This window comes from Triturus cristatus, chromosome 12, assembly GCF_964204655.1.
Source record: "Triturus cristatus chromosome 12, aTriCri1.1, whole genome shotgun sequence".
Taxonomy (NCBI): domain Eukaryota; kingdom Metazoa; phylum Chordata; class Amphibia; order Caudata; family Salamandridae; genus Triturus; species Triturus cristatus.
The window spans coordinates 342,065,777-342,083,772 of NC_140595.1; positions in this window are offsets into that span (position 1 = coordinate 342,065,777).

Consider the following 17,996-nt stretch of genomic DNA (forward strand, 5'->3'; position numbering starts at 1 on the left):
GTGAATTGGGTATATGCTTTTTGCATTTAAAGGTAAAATTATTTTATCAAAGGGTTGTGGGTGCAGTAGTTTACTCCAGAGTTATTGCATGAATTCTGTGTTTTTAATATACTGCGTATTCGTGAAACTCCTCTTGTCACATTCCAAATAAAAAAACTAAAATCTCACATATCTTTAATAAAACAAAAAATAACTATCTTTACATGCTAAAATACATATAGTCATTTCACAAAAGTGAAAATGAAAAGACAACAAGCTGTACCTTTAATTAACAACAAATAACCATATCTTTACATGCTAAAATGCATATAGTCATCTCATAAAAGCACAAATCAAAAGAGAGCACGCAGTGAGAGAGGTGATGATTTTGGGTTCCTTCCTAGCATAGGGAGAGAACCAAGCAGATGGCTTGAACACAACGAGCACATCATGCTGAACGATTCGGTGGTGGTCCCATCCTCCTAGGACCACGCCAAGCACAGTTATGGGCGATAATACAATCCCAACTAAAGGCCCTGCAAACCATTATGGGACGAGCTTCTAGAGTGCAGTGAATATTATAGTATCCAATATCAGAACATTCCTCAATCAGCAGCGACTCTCCTGGCTCAGCTGAGAGCTAATACCACTCTAGAATCTCGCCCCATAATGCTTTGTTGGGCCTTTGGTTGCCATTGTATTTTTGCCCATAACTTTGCTTGTGGTGGTCCTAGGAGGATGGGACCACCACAATTGTTGAGCATGATATGCTCTTTGTGTGCAAGGCATCTGCTTGGTCCTTCCCCTAGGTTAGGGGGGACCCCAAAATCATCACCTCTGCCATTGCCTAATATTTGTCATAGCTCACGTTTGTGAATTGGGTATATGCTTTTTAGTATGTTAAAGTAAAATTGTTCTATCAAAGGATTGTGGGTGCAGTAGCATACTCATTGCATGAATTCTGTGTTTTCAATGAAATGTGTATCTGTGAAACTCATCTTGTCACATCCCAATTAATAAAACAGACATCTCACATACTTTTAGTAAAACAACAAAAAAATATCTTTACATGCTAAAATACATATAGCCATCTCTGAAAAATAAAAATTAAGAGTTAGAAAGCAGTACTTTAAACTAAACAACAAATAACTCTATCTTTAGAAACTAAAATGCATATAGTCATCTCAGAAACACAAAAGAAAGCCAGCAGTGAGAAAGGTGATGATTTTGGGGTCCTCCCTAACCAATGGAGAGAACCAAGCTGATGCAGTGAACACAAAGAGTACATCATGCTGAACGATTCTGTGGTGGTCCCATCCTCCTTTGACCACCCTAAGCACAGTTATGGGCAAAAGTACAATCCCAACTAAATGCTCTGCAAAGCATTATGGGACAAGCTTCTAGAGTGCAGTGAATATTATAGTATACAATGTCAAAACATTCCTCAAGTTGCAGCTGCTCTCCTGGCTAAGCTGAGAGCTAATACCACTCTAGTATCTCACCCCATAATGCTTTGCTGGGCCTTTAATTGGCATTGTATTTTTGCCCATACCTTTGCTTGTGGTGGGCCTAGGAAGATGGGACCACCACAATCGTTGAGCATGATATGCTCTTTGTGTTCAAGGCATCTGCTTGGACCTTCCCCTAGGTTAGGGGGGACCCCAAAATCCTCACCTCTGTCATTGCCTGATATTTTTCAACTTTCACTTTTGTGAATTGGGTAAATGCGTTTTGCATATAAAGGTAAAATTATTTTAGCAAAGGGTTGTGGGTGCAGTAGCTTCCAGCAGAGTTATTGCATGAATTCTGTGTTTTTAATGTAATGCGTATCCGTGAAACTCTTATTGTCACATTCCAATTAAAAAAACTAAACTCTCACATATCTTTAGTAAAACAAAAAATAACTATCTTTACATGCTAAAATACATATAGTGATCTCACAAAAGTGAAAAGGAAAAAACAGCAAGCTGTACCTTTAATTAACAACAAATAACCTTATCTGTACATGCTAAAATGCATATAGTCATCTATAACAGCACAAATCAATAGAGAGCATGCAGTGAGAGAGGTGATGATTTTGGGGTCCTCCCTAGCCTAGGGAGAGAACAAAGCAGATGGCTGGAACACAACAAGCACATCATGCTGAACGATTCTGTGGTGGTCCCATCCTCCTAGGACCACCCCAAGCACAGTTATGGGCAAAAATACAATCCCAACTAAAGGCCCTGCAAAGCATTATGGGACGAGCTTCTAGAGTGCAGTGAATATTATAGTATCCACTATCAGAACATTCCTCAATCTTGCAGCTGCTCTCCTGGCTCAGCTGAGAGCTAATACCACCGTAGAATCTCGCCCCATAATGCTTTGCTGGGCCTTTGGTTGGCATTGTATTTTTGCCCATAACTTTGTTTGTGGTGGTCTTAGGAGGATGGGACCACCACAATCGTTGAGCATGAAATGCTCTTTGTGTTCAAGGCATCTGCTTGGCCCTTCCCCTAGGTTAGGGGGGACCCCAAAATCATCACCTCTGCCATTGCCTAATATTAGTCAAAGCTCACGTTTGTAAATTGGGTATATGCTTTTTAGTATATAAAGGTAAAATTGTTATATCAAAGGATTGTGGGTGCAGTAGCATACACCACACTTTTTGCATGAATCCTGGGTTTTCAATGAAATGCGTATCTGTGAAACTCATCTTGTCACATCCCAATTAATAAAACAGACATCTCACATACTTTTAGTAAAACAACAAAAAACTATCTTTACATGCTAAAATACATTTAGCCATCTCTGAAAAATAAAAATTAGGAGCTAGCAAGCAATACTTTTAATTAAACAACAAATAACTCTATCTTTAAAAACTAAAATGCATATAGTCATCTCACAAACACAAAAGAAAGCAAGCAGTGAGAAAGGTGATGATTTTGGGGTCCTCCCTAACCTGGGGAGAGAACCAAGCAGATGCAGTGAAAACAAAGAGCACATCATGCTGAACGATTCGGTGGTGGTCCCATCCTCCTTTGACCACCCCAATCACAGTTATGGGCAAAAGTACAATCCCAACTAAAGGCTCTGCAAAGCATTATGGGACAAGCTTCTAGAGTGCAGTGAATATTATAGTATACAATAGCAAAACATTCCTCAAGTTGCAGCTGCTCTCCTGGATCAGCTGAGAGCTAATACCACTCTAGTATCTCACCCCATAATGCTTTGCTGGGCCTTTGGTTGGCATTGTATTTTTGCCCAAAGCTTTGCTTGTGGTGGACCTAGGAAGATGGGACCACCACAATCGTTGAGCATGATATGCTCTTTGTGTTCAAGGCATCTGCTTGGACTTTCCCCTAGGTTAGGGGGGACCCCAAAATCCTCACCTCTGTCATTGCCTGATATTTTTCAACTCTCACTTTTGTGAATTGGGTATATGCTTTTTGGATTTAAATGTAAAATTATTTCATCAAAGGGTTGTGGGTGCAGTAGCTTACTCCAGAGTTATTGCATGAATTCTGTGTTTTTAATATACTGCGTATTCGTGAAACTACTCTTGTCACATTCCAATTAAAAAAACTAAAATCTCACATATCTTTAGTAAAACAAAAAATAACTTTCTTTACATGCTAAAATACATATAGTCATTTCACAAAAGTGAAAATGAAAAGACAACAAGCTGTACCTTTAATTAATAACAAATAATCATATCTTTACATGCTAAAATGCATATAATCATCTCATAAAAGCACATATCAAAAGAGAGCACGCAGTGAGAGAGGTGATGATTTTGGGGTCCTCCCTAGCCTAGGGAGAGAACAAAGCATTATGGGACGCGCTTCTAGAGTGCAGTGAATATTATAGTATCCAATATCAAAACATTCCTCAAGGGGCAGGCTCTCCCACTCAGCTGAAAGCTAATGCTAGAATACTGCACTCTAGAATCTCAACCCATAATGCTTTGCTGGGCTTTTGCTTGGCATTATATTTTTGCCCATAACTTTGCTTGTGGTGGTCCTAGGAGGATGGGACCACCACCAAATTGTTCAGTATGATATGCTCTTGGTGTTCATGGTATCTGCTTTGTCCTCTCCCCAGGTTAGGGGTGACCCCAAAATAATCACCTATCTCATTGCCTAATATTTTCCAAAGTTAACTTTTGTAAATTTGTTAAGTATGTTTTATAATATTTATGTTAAGTTTTTAATTTCAAGGGTTGTGGGTCAGTGTGATTTTTTGCATGTTTTCTGTGTTTTTAATGTAATGAAGAAAATTCTCTGTAACTTCCACTGGCAGAGTGGAGTTCTTTGCCCGCAGTTAGTCCTGATTCTAAACAATGTTTGTTTTCAACTAACCTAAAAATAAAAAAAATAATTTACCAAGAAAAGAAACATTTGAAACGTAATGAACTGTGCACTGGAACCCAAATGTATTGCTATGATTGACTTTAACATGATTCATATTGGTACTAGGGTCAACAAAGACTTTCTCAGTGGACCAAACATCTACTGGTACATGCAGCCCCAGGTAATGAACTTAGGAAAAACAAAGGACAAATGCAGGCAAACCTTTGTGCCAGACATTGAACATATTGGGATGAGGGCACTTAATGGTACCTGACGATTGCTTGGAATATCTTACTTACTTCGGCCCTAAATCTTAATATCCCACGGATATCTTTGTTTTCAAGCCTTTCAATGATTAGAGGGGAACTCAAAGTCTCAGCAGTTTTCCTGAGCCAAACCTCACCACAGTGTGCGCATTTTGTATTGACCACAGACTAACAGAAATAGAATGCTCGCCTGAAACCTCTGGTTGTTGCCTGAGTATAGAAGCATGATGTATGTGTCATAAATGTGCCCTTTTAAATTGCACTCATTATCACAGGCTGATGGCGGTATAGTTCATCTCAATGGCTCCCACACAAAGGTTTCACGAGAAATAGACTAGAAATGTTTCTGATGGGGCCGGCTTTAGAACAAAACACAGTGTAACTGTACAGACAGTGAGCTGGGTATTAATTCCTGTTATACAGTAAAATGTACCTGAGCGTTGGTATAGCAGTCCTTGCTTGAATTGTAAAAAAAAAAGCCCATGAAAATGTTCTAAGGGCAGTGTTTTTTTTATCAAAAACTAAATTAGTCCAGGGCTCAAAGTTTTTCTTAGTAGCCCACAGCCAGCACTGCTAAATGCCTTAGTTGCCACATACCAAGACTGCCTTGTCTTGATTGTACCTCATGCCTCCACTAGACTATGGGGGATATTCACAAGGAGCTATCTCTGAGTTAACGGCACTTTATCGCAGGCAAACTTGCGATAAACTTATCGCCCCAATCACAAGCTGGTGTTAACAGCCCACAGCACCAGTTTACCCGCGAAATTAGCCGCAAAAAACATCGCCACGGATGAGCCCCGCAACTATCACTAATGAGATGCAGAGTAGGCATTCCTGTGCCAAAAGCCGCGACAACACCACTCCACAACATTCACAACGAACAGCCAGAACTGAGATAAGAACAAGAAACAGGTGATAAGGTGCGTTCGCAGCAGGAAAATAACACCTGCTCCGACCTGGTGCTAAGTCGGACCACAGCCTGGACCACAAAAGGAAGACCAGCCCAGAGCCACACCTAAAGAACAACAGATGCACCCGGGCAACTGAACATGCAGCCCGGAAGGCCGAAAGGGAAATATCACCCGCCGCAACCACCCCCAGGACCCCCCTTCTGGCACCCCCCCGACCAAAGACATGCCACATCAGCTGCACCCAATCACGTATAAAATTATCCGCATGATGTCGCAGAATCACAACTGGTTGCATGCATGTGTCGTCACAAAAATGAGCATCACACATGCATTTCCTAAGCAACAAATCAAACTGAACACTGAAATTAAATGAAGACACATTGCTTCTCCCCTCGAGCCAATCCGTAGGTCACAGCCTGCAAGACAAAAATCATGATGAGAAGGTGTGTTCTGCGCACATCAAAGGACAGAGAGAGAGCGAAGGGGAGAGAGAGGAAGAGAGGGGGAGAGACAGAGAGAAGAAGAGAGGGGGGAGAGAGAGAGAGAAGAAGAGAGGGGGGAGTGAGAGAGAGAGAAGAAGAGAGGGGGAATGAGAGAGAGAGAGAGAGAAGAAGAGAGGGAGAGAGAGAGAGAGAGAGAAGAAGAGAGGTGGAGTGAGAGAGAGAGAAGAAGAGAGGGGGAGAGAGTGAGAGAGAAGAAGAAGAGAGGGGGAGTGAGAGAAAGAGTGCCACCCCTGCGCACCAAGACCACACTGCTCACCTGCTGCCACCGGTGTGTCTCCAACCACTTGCCGGCATGTAGTGCAGTTCATTAGGTCACACATCTGAGACAGACCCGTCATCTGAAACAGAGTCCAGATACATGACCGACACAGTACACAGAATTGCACAAGACAACATCCCCTGCCCGCCCATGCACACCCAGACAGAAGCACCCCAGCCCCTCCCGCCCCCCATTGGAGCATGCCCACCCATGCACACCCAGGCCGCACTGCTTACCTTTTGCCAACAGCATGCAGACAGGAGGTCCCACCACATGCCGCTGCAAGCCACAAGCCCGGGGCCCACGGACATGGCACACTCCACACCATGCCGCCCCACTCCGCAGGCCACCAGGTCCCACGTTTGGTGCTGGGTCTTGATTACTCCATGGCAGAGGACATACCAGTGCACCCGGCCTCATCGCAGGCTGCACACCCGCTCAGCCCAATAGGTGCCACCAACTCTGTGATCCCGGAAGCGACGCCAAGTGGCGGTAGGCCCGCGCTGCCTGCTGGCTCTGGCCTACACTGCTGTCCAGCAGGGCACACAAAACCTGAGCTGTCCGGACCGCCGGGACGAGGCATCATCGCAGGCTACACACCCGCTCAGCAGCTCAAGGTGCCCCTAACTCAGTGCACCCAAAGTCACCATCCCGTGGTGGGGTGCCTGTGCTGGCCGCAATGCTCCAGGTGCCACTAAACTAGGCCTGGGCTAAAATTCCGTTCCGCTCGCGGAAATTGCGATAATTTGACATTTTCGCGTTCCGCGGAGAGCGCAAAAATGTCCAAATTTCCGCAATCCGCATTTTACTGGAAATTCTTTGCTTGCTCGTGCTGTAAAATAATACATTCTCGCGTGCGTGCGATCGCCTTACCTGAATCCCCGCGTTCGCCGACAAGTTTTCCCGATCTGTTCGCGTGCTCCACGAGATGTTGGATTGTTGGTAGCCATTTGCGCTGTCTCGCGACAGTTCGCGCCCGCAGTAACGTCATTCGTCACGCGATCACGTCTTTCTTCTCGCGATCATGCACCGCGAGACAAGTGAAAACAAGATGGCCGCGCCCGCGAGCAACCGCATGGGTAAGTTGGCGAGCCGCGACCACGCAGAAAATACCGCAAACAGGCGGGAAAAAAACTTCCGCATCTTTGCGATATTTCCGCGTGTTTGCGGAGATTTTTAACATTTTCGCAATAATTTGCGAAGGTGAATTTCGCAAATTCCGCCCACCCCTACACTAAACCCTGTGCAACCCCAGTCAGCGCCACGTGGCGGCAGGCCTGTGACGTCCGCAAGGCTTCGGGTGCCACTAACCCTGTGCGCAACAACTCATGGTCCCTTTATGATTGAGAACCATGGAGCGTCTGTCATCCAGTCACCACCGGCAGAGGGGAATGTGACATCGTCGGCCCCTTCAGTTGGCGGAGTCACATGGCCTGTGAAGCCTGTGCCGGATCGGTGTGGTGTGCGTGCAAACCTGCCCTCAGGAAGTGGCTGTGAAATGCTGACAGCTATACCAGTGACCTGCACACCACCAGCGAGTGTGCCTGCGACGGGTAGCAATGAGGGCCCCCCACGGAGCTTTAGAGAAATGGTATGGCCTGCCGAACGCCGGACCAGCGCAGGGCTTGCAACAATGACTTGTGGGATCTTGGCGTGGTTCAGTCCATGTCCGGACATGGAAGTGACTGATGCGTGTGTCCCTGTTGTAGTGTTCACGGTACCCGGTACACAATATGCAAGGTAGCACCCTCTGACTGGCATTCCAAAGGATGAGCATCATTGATGCAAGGGACATCACTGTCCCTACATTCACCCACACATTCATACATGGATGATGAACAAGAGAACACAGCAGTGCATCACTGGATGTGTATTGCACATCCAGTGCAGTCCTGCAGCTGGAGCAGTACAGGGCAATGCCAAGTACACTACACAATATGGGCCCGTGGAGGGCCAGCCAGAGTCCATCCGGGGATGACAAATCCAGCGGAAGAGGAAGGGTACAGTATGCAGTCTGATCGCCGTGTCATTGGTCATCAGACAGGATATGGCAGTCCATGTAGCTGTCCAAGGTGAGTGCATCGAAGTGTATCGGGGTCAGTGGAAGGTCATGAGGCCATGTGCGGCACCAAGCAGAAACAGGCCAGGTGGCGGAAATGAATCCTAGTGCCTCCTGATCACAAACCCATCCATGTCCTCGTCCCCGGATGTGTGCTCTGCCCCACCTGTGGGTGTTGCAGTACCGGCTGCAGCACTGTGTGCCACTGATACATCAGGAGCTGGAGGAGGGTTGCTGGCCGCACTGTGTGGTAGTGACACATCAAGTGCCGGAGTGGATACGCCTGCCGCACTGTGGGGCACTGACACACCAGGGGGCGGAGATTTGGATGGTGTGGGGTCAGCAGCATTCATCTGCGCCACGCCTTGATGATCTACAGGGCATGGTAGATCCCAGCTACATTTTGCTGATGTATAGCGGTGGCTGCCATCCTTTCTGCCTCCATCCGCACCATGTCCTCCATGAGCCTCCGCATGTGTGCCAGCTCACGGCTGCTATCGCTGGAGCCCCTCTGATTTGACAGGTGTTCTTCTCTCCGTGTCAGGACTCCAGCTATGTCAGACAGGGATCGTTGGAGGCCATGGAGCGGGTCTAGACACCCATGGATGGCGTCCAGTTTGGTAGCCATGAGGTCGAACCCCACCCGCACCTGCTCAGCTGTCTCCCTCTGGGCCTCCAGCACACAGCGTTGGAAGGCCATGTGTTGTTCCTGGGGGTCTTGGGAGACTGGCGGGCCATGGGTGACTCCTGCTTTGTGGTTTGGGTGGTGGGTGGGGTCTCCTCAATGCAGCTGGTCAGCCCTGATTCTGGAGGTGAGTCGTGGATGATGTCAGTGATGTCTAGGAGGGCTTGGGTGTCGATGCTGGGGTTGTCCTCCTCTTCATCTGTGAAGAGTGGTTGGGACTGCTCTGCAGGGGGTGTTGACACTGGCCCTGCAATGTGAAGGGGAGATGGTGTATTGCAATATGTCCACATGTATGTAGCCGCATGGTAGATATTGACATTCAGAGAGCATGGCATTGTACATTGTGATAGTCAGTAGATCTGGGCGATGACCCAGAGTCATTAAGGGTGTTGCACTGTGCTCTGCTTGATTGTGCATGTGTGCCATCGTGGCCATCTCCACCCTTCCCCCCAGTACCTGGTGGTCACTCACCTTGTTGCGGTTGTGTTGTGTCCTGTCGAGCAGTGTCCGGTCCCCCGACTCCGGCCACAGTATCCACACTGATGACAGTCGACACCAGCTCCTTCATGTCATCTAGCTCGAGCTGTGGCGCTGGGCCCCCACCTCCAGTCTGCATTGCTGCCTTCTGGTTGGCTGCGAGTTTCTCCTTGGTCTTCTGCTTGATGTCATTCCATCGCCTCTTGACCTCATCCATTGTCCTCTTGTGCTCTCCGACGGCATTCACCTTGTCCACGATGTCACGCCATATTCCAGTTTTGGTGTCCAATGACACGATGGAGGTGACGAACAGCTGTTGATGCTGTTCCATCACCTCCGTGACTATGATCCTGTTCGCCTGCGGACTGAACTTTGTCTTCCTCTTGTCCTTGCCCTTCCCTGTCCCCGAGGTCCCAGGCTGATCGTCCGGGGTGCTTGTGGGGTTGCACTCGTCTTCTGCGCCTGCTCTGGCTGCCTCCATGGTCCTTGGGTGTTGGCCAGTTTGTGTTTGGGTGATTTTTCTACTTTTATGATGATTTTTCCCACCGGCCAGGTGTGTGTTGCAAGCCTAGTGCTGCTTATCGCTGATTTACTAATCGCGCTTTGGCCCATAACAGGTTTTTTGGTGTTGTGGCTGTGATGTGTAAAGTTGCGTTAGCATTTTTTGGGGATGTTTAGCACACGTTCTTCTGAATATACCCCTACATTTCTTGTCTCTTTAGTTCACTTTCAAGGTTTCTTTTACATCTCTTTCTCCCTTTGTCACTGTTTTCTTCTTGGTCGTTTCTTTTTCCTCTCTTCTTTCACTTTCTCTTTCTCACTCTTGCTCGAAGTCTGATGATGGAAATCGAGCACTGGTGCATACTATTTGCAACCACAGCAATATTTAAACACAGAGCAAGAGCATTCCAGATGTCTCTTCACCTCAAAATGCAACAAACGTTAAATGTTTAGAGGAAAAGGGCTGTCTATTAACATAAAATGATGTCTCCTAATTGATAATTAGGGGTTTGTGAAATTCACATATTTTGCGTAACTATGCAACATTTTGGAAAAATGTGAAACTGGCATTTGGAACTATATTTTAGCTCAAAGCATCCACGTGTCCAATTTGGCAATGCAAATATTGCAAAAAACATAAGTACCGCAAACAGCAGACACTCGCATTTGTATTTACAATGTTTCTGTGTTCTCACACTAAATTATGAGCAATTTCCGGAATTTCGCATAACAGACATAATGTGGGATTAACAAAATTTGTCAAGATTATGTCAGCATTAACAGAAATTTCACAAGCCTATTGATAACCACTACCATTACATTATCAGGACGGCTGACCGATCTTTTCTGGTGTCGTACTGTCATGTTGATAGTACTGCAGGAGCAAGACAGCCTGATTCTACTAGACAGGGCATGCACTGTCTGTTGTGAGGCATATTGTGGCTTACCATGAACAGAGAGGCTTAGAGCTCGCTCATTGCTTACCATTGTTTGGCTTACCTTGTCACTCTTATTTGCCTGCTTCTTATTTGTGTCCCAAGTTGTCAATCCCGTGCTTGCCTTTCCCATGGTGCATTGCTTCTTTACTATGTCTTTTATTGGCTGGCATCACTGCTTCCAATGTTTTGTTTTCGAGCACTACTTTTTCCAATTTGTGTGAAGCACTCCATGTAAGTGCATTCCTTTTCTAGCTATCTCCTATGTGTTCTTATCCCCCCTGTACTCCGTGCTGCTCCGTAGCCCAACTGCTTTTGCCCAACCCCCTCCCTCTTGCACGTGCATGTGTGCTTCTCCCTGTTGCTTTCCCCCACACCATTGTGTTGCTTTCCCTCCCACCCTCCCCACTTTGGTGGTTTGCTATTCACTGTGTTACTTTGCCACTCCCTAATTACACTTCCCCAATGTTTGTTGCTTTGCAGTTACTGCAAACACAAAAGAAGCAGATATCCTATATCAATACAATAAGGAAGGAAACCATGGCTGGGTATTGAAAACGAAATGCTGTAAGTCGTGTATGGCCTACGTAGGTCTAGATGGCCATCCTTAGTGGAAGAGGATGCCTCACACACAATATTGTGTCATGCTTCATCATAAGCATCCTCTACCCACCCTGGCAAGATGGTGCTACCAGGGCAGAGTCAGCCTCCGCGAAGACTTGGTGAGGAGGGAGTTCTTACATAAAACCTACAGGACAAACGAGGGATCAAGTGTAATTAAAAATACCTTCAGGTACCTTGGTTATCACCTTTATTAGTGAGGACTTGAGATACGTTAAAAACAAAAACAACGATGGAATCTAAAGAGAGTAATGTCTCTAATCCATCTTGCAATAAGCCAACATGTTTCTGCCCACGCAAAGAGCCAAAAAAGCCTGGGGAATTCGTCAGGGCTGTCGGCTTTGCAGTTACTCCCCACTCTCACCATGTTGCTTTCTGTTAAATGTAGCTTTGGCATTCTCCCTACCCTCCCCACATGTTGCTTTGTTGTTTCCCCCCACCTCCCCCATGTTGCTTTGCAATTCCCGGCCCTCTACACTTCCAGAGCCCTCTTCTTTGAAGTAGTGTAACTTTTATATGTTCAGAAAGAAGCATGTCTGATTCTTCTCTATTTAAAATAAAATTGTTTATAGGAGAATCTTTGGCTGGATTTAGACAAGCACTTAAAGATGACTGATCTTGATGAGTCATGGTATCAATGAACTTACACTTTCATTTACTAATGACAGGTTTTCATTGGCAGACAGAATCTAACTTGTGAATCATTTGAATGTCTATGGATCTCCGGATTCTGCATTTTGAACCACTGACAGAGTGGCTAATAAAACAAGCATTGGCATAGCCAATAGGTCTCGCATTCGGGACCTTATAAGTGTTTAGCCATGCAACAGTTGCATAACTAAATACTTATAAGGTCCCAAAAGCGAGACCTATTGGCTATGCAAAGCGGGCGTGAAAGTGAAAGTGATCGCGATCACGATCAAACATCAAAGCGGCCGCGAAAGTGAAAGTAATCGCGGTAAAGCGCGGCGCGCGCGCCCCCGCACATGCACTGTAGCTCTGGGCTGGCCTGGTAGCACTTTTAGGAGCCCTCTCAATAAGTCTCGCCAGACCAGCGCATGCGCTGGGTCAGGCGAGACCTAAAAATACCTGGATCATGGCAGTCTTTGAAAAACTAGGGACCAAATATAATGAAATGTTATGCCTCTGATACACAAAATCACAGGCTTTGCATACACAAAACACCGAGGTGCAGTGTCACAGCTCTCAAACCATTGGCAGCTTCTAGGAGGGAGAGAGTCTGAATTTTGGCAGGAGGGTCGCAGTTATTGTTTATACTTAATTACGCCATTCTTTTACCTTTCTGCCATTTATTTGAATCCTTGTGGTTAAAGCATCATAAAAACTGTGATTCAAGGTATATTGTTTTGATACATGGGCTCTGTAGTTCTGGACTCTTTCCCAGCTAGTAAACTACTGATGAAGCACAATCTTAAGAATCATAATACCCAACACATTTACTGATTTGAGAAAAGCTGAAAGTGCACTTTGAACACGTTAGACACAGTGACACATGAAACTGTGGCAAGTGTAGTAGAAGCACCGTAAAAGCGTGCTTTAAAATGCAATATGAAGATGAAATACATACAAAGCATTACTAATACATATAAATTAGTTGCACTAATTAGAGTTTCTTATGAATATGTTATTTATTAACATTTGAAGATGAAATTGTGCTGTTAAAAAAGTGGCCTAGTGGGTCTAATGCTTTTTTTGTTAGAACGCACCATTTAGAAAAGTTGGTGCAAATATGTGTGGAAATTAGGAATGATCTTGTAATTTTGCATAGTAATAGTATAGATTCTATAGCTTATTAAAAGAGAAAAGCTAATTGTGTAGTATGATCGTAGAAAATCATACATGTATGAATGTTGAGAAAAATTGTGGTAGTAGGGTATTTCTAATATTAGCCCTTTCTATGTAGTAATCTCTGGTGAAAGTCCTATGTAGTCCCTATCTGAAATGATTTATTGCATTATATTTATACTGATTTATAGTCTATTTCATTTAAAATGTGTGATGTTTACTTAAAGACTTTTTCGAAAATGCTTTTTCTCTAATGTTGACCTTTCTTCTTCTTTATTTCTTTATTTCGGCCGGTTAGGCCATAAATGATACAACAATATAATATCAGCATAAACAGACACTTGAATAAGAACATTAAAAAGAGAGAAGAAAAAAAATAAATATAAAGAAAAAGAAATCGTAAAAATACATTTATATAAAAATTCTAATCACTGCGAAGGATTACAGTTCATATCATTAATGTTTCGTTGTTTAATAATTTTCTCCTTATCTGCCACATGGCCATTATAAATTTAGCAACTGTGAAAACTATGTGGGGGAGAGTACTTGTTTTCAGTATTCTGTACGAGTACAGATGGCTCCTTATACCCAGGTTTCTGCATAATGGCACTAACCAGTATTTCCTGGGTCTATTGTAGGCTGGGCAGAAAAATAGTACGTGAACCTCGTCCTCCTCGTGGTTAATGCACCCTGGACAGATTTTATCGTCCCTCTTTGTCCATTTGCAGGTGAAAGTTTTAATGGGCAAAGTGCCTAACCTCCATTGAATAAACAGTTTTCTAGTTAAGATGGGAAAAATAGTATCCAGAAAACCTTCAAAGTGATAAAAAAATTTAAAATCCAAGAATTGATTGGTTAAAGTGCCATTTTTGGATGCAGAGACCAGAGAGGCTAGACTTTTATCCTTGTATATCTCCACCAGTCTTTTTCGTGAAACCCTTTGGCAGCCTTGTTCGGGAAGCTCCCATAATTTAGGGAGTCTCAACCGATAAAATTCTTTCTTTATAAAAGCCAGCCACGGGATTCTATCACACTGGTTCAGATTAATTACGTGAGTGAGCTCTTGCCTGTAATGCGCGAGCTCGCCAGTGGACCAGAGCCTGTGCCAGAATCTTAATGGCATTAATTCCAAATCCTCTCCTATAGAGGGAAGGCCCAAATCTAATCTTAGGGGGAACAGGGGTGTACCACGGGGAAGGGCCAAGAGACGTCTAAGGAAACTATTTTCTACAGTGACCAGTTCTGCCCCTGCTTTTTACCCCCATAGCTCTCCACCGTAAGATGCGGCCGCTTTAGCTTGGGTTTTATACACTTCTACTGCCGGGCTAATGGGTTTGAAACTAGAAGTGTTTACAACCTTCAGAATTGCCCCAGACAATTGGGACAGCTTTAGCCGACATCTTGCTATTTGAGGTTCCCCAGATAGGTTCTCTTGCAAGGTTACCCCCAAATACTGAAAGGTTTTTACCCTCTCCAGTCTTACTGAGCTCAGTAATGGATTAGGTCTGGTTTTGGGTGAGGGGTTAAATATCATGAACTTGGTCTTCTCTGTATTGATCTCTAGACCATATTGTCTACAGAAAAGACCAAATCCATCTAAGATCCGTTGAATCCACATTGGGGATTTTGAGAGCAGGAGGGTATCGTCCGCAAACATAATGGCAGGTACCCTCCTGCCCGCCAAAGATGGAGCGTCATTGTCCCCAATATTGTCAAGATGGGATATGACATTGTTAACATAGAGACAAAACAGGGTTGGCGCCAAGACGCAACCCTGTCTTACCCCTCTAAGGACTGGGAACCTAGATGACAGCACTCCATCCCTCCCACACCTGACCTGAGCAAATTTATTATCGTGGAGCCTAATTATGGTATTTAATAGATGGGTGGGAACACCCAGCTCCTTTAGGACCTCCCATAGTTTCTTGCGAGGGACTAGGTCAAAGGCTGACCTCAGATCCACGAACACCATGTACAGCCTCCCCCCCTCAATCCTCACGGTTTTCCAATAGAAGAGAATGAGGCAGAAGATCTGGTCCATGGTGGACGTTTTTTTCCTGAAGCCAGCCTGGAGGGGGCTAAGGATTTCCTTGTCCTCCATCCAGTCTAAGAGATGGTCCAAAAGGAGGCGAGAAAATAGTTTTTGTGAAACATCTATGAGGCTGATCGGCCTGTAGTTGGCTGGGAGAAGAGGAGAGCCCTTTTTGAAAATAGGCACAATCTCCGCCCCCAGCCAAGTACAGGGGATCTCCATACCCCCCGCAATGGAATTAAAGAGAATGAGGAGGTAAGGACCCCAGATCTCTGGGTGATGACGAAAAAGGTCACCAGGCAATCTGTCGAGACCCGGGGCCTTCCCCGTCGCCAGACCCCCCATTGCACTGATCACCTCGCCAAGGGTAAATTCCAGTCCAACTACAGGATTGGGTGGAGCAGCAGTGGTCACAGTGTTAGCATATTCGGAGGTTTCTTGGTACAATTTACCAAAGTGGGCCTCCCAAACAGAAGCTGCAATATTTGGCTCCACCGCAGCTTTAGGTTCCCCTGTGCCAGTATTTACCAGGGACCAAAATTTTTTCAAATCCCTCGCTTCTAATGCTAGGGAGAGACCCTGCCATCTATTCCAGTCCCATTCCGATCTTGCTAATTCCATAGCTTTCCTGTATTTCCTTCTGAGCTCGGTGACCTTGGGCCTATCAGAACCTACTTTTATTGTATTTATTAGTTCTGTCTTAATCTTTTTACAGGAGGAATTGTACCAAGTTGGAGTTTGGGTCTTTTTCTTCCATAGCGGTGCCACAGGATAAAAAACCTCACCTAAGGCTCCCACTAGGTCTACGTGAATTTGGGCTAGCTTCTCATTGAAATCTAAGAATCTAGGCTGATTTATTAGTGCATCCAGTTCTTTTAGCTTGGGGAGGGCAAGCTGATAAATTTTACTTATGCTTTCTTCGGAGTTTGCCAATTTCCCCCATTTAACCCTGCGTCTGTTAGAACTGAGAACCAAATTCCCTGGATCCTCACTGGGCTCGGTGGAAGGTGATCCAATGGCACATACAGGATGCACCATATCCAGTAGGAGTGCATTGTGGTCACTGTCCGTTCTCACAATCACTCTAAAATCCTGGACCTTGGACCAAAGACTAATGTCTACAAAAATGTAATCCAGCCGCGATTCATGGTCCTTCCTGTTGAAGGTGCATGATGAAGGGATGTCGGAAGGGGTGCGACCATTACACGCCCTCATCGCAAAATTTAGTGTTAGGGACATGATTTGTACTGCGAGAGGAGACCAGGATTTGGGGTGGGGGGATTGGCACGGCGGGACACCCCAAAAGTCATCTTCAGCAGTAAGGGCACCTTCCTTTAGACCACCCAAAGGTTCGAAATGACAATTAAAGTCACCGCCTATCACTATCTTGCAGTCATTTGGAAGTTGGCCCAGAAAAGACGAAAGATCGTCTAGTGTGGGTGATTCCATGGCCGCACTAACTGGACGAGAGTACACGTTAATAATTGCCAGATTTAGAGCATTAGGCCACTTGAGTAGAACCCACTGTATGTCCTGCGAGAACGTAGGTACATTCTCCGCATTGCACCCAATGTGACAAGCTACCCAAATCGCCAGACCACCTGAAGGCCTCCCTTTACCAGACCAACTTGCTTTAATCTCAAAAAACGGCGTATCCCACTCTGCGCAAGTCGCCCAAGTCTCTTGGAAGAGACAGATGTCACTGTTGCCCACTAAGGAGTCCCATTCAGTTGTGTGTAATTTATTGGCAATACCCGCCACATTCCAAGAAAGAACCTTCAGAATTTCAACTGGAGGTTTAAATCCCAGTCCCCCAGTATTCTCAGTTACAATATCCAGTGTTGGAACTAGAGGCTCTTGCAGGGATACTTCCAAAGTGGGTGGGACAGTGGGAGTTGTATTGGGAGCGGGCGGGACTGGCGATGTTAAAATATGACCAGGTGGACTCTGGGGTAAGTTAATTACTTGCTCACGGAAACTAGTAGGAATTAAGTTCTCCTGCCGAGATGTATCAGGTTCTCGGGTGATTATTTCTATAACGCCTCGCACCATCCCCTGTCCCACAGGTTTACTAGCACCATCCCCTGTCCCACAGGTTTACTTTCCCCATACCCAATACAATGGACCATTTACAACAAGTGAAATGTTGCTTTTTTTGTTCTGTACATGTATAAATCTAGTCATTCCTAAATGTTTCTTCGAAGTTCACAGTGAAATATTCCTGTGGGAACAGGGTTTCAGCTGTTGGTATAGATGGATATTTTGTATTTCTTTTCCACCGATGGTAGGCCTATGTGGACTTTCAAATCTTTTGTTTCTCATGACCAGCATGAGAAAGAATCACGCTGGTGCAAGTCTGTCCTAGGTGACAGTATGTGAATTTGAGCATATGACAGTCTTTCGATAGTGGTGTGATGCTACATCATTGGAATTTGCTAGAGACTTTGTAAAAGAAGAAACCCCAAAGGATGGGCAGTGCCATATTTTTTCCTTTTCCCCTAGCGAGAGGAATCTATGCTGACCGATTTTTGATGGTTACTAAAAACTTTTCTCTTACTTTTGGACTGCTTTGTTGATGGTACAGCCGGTAGCTGATGGACTGAAACCTTCTTTGCGGAACCATTTTTA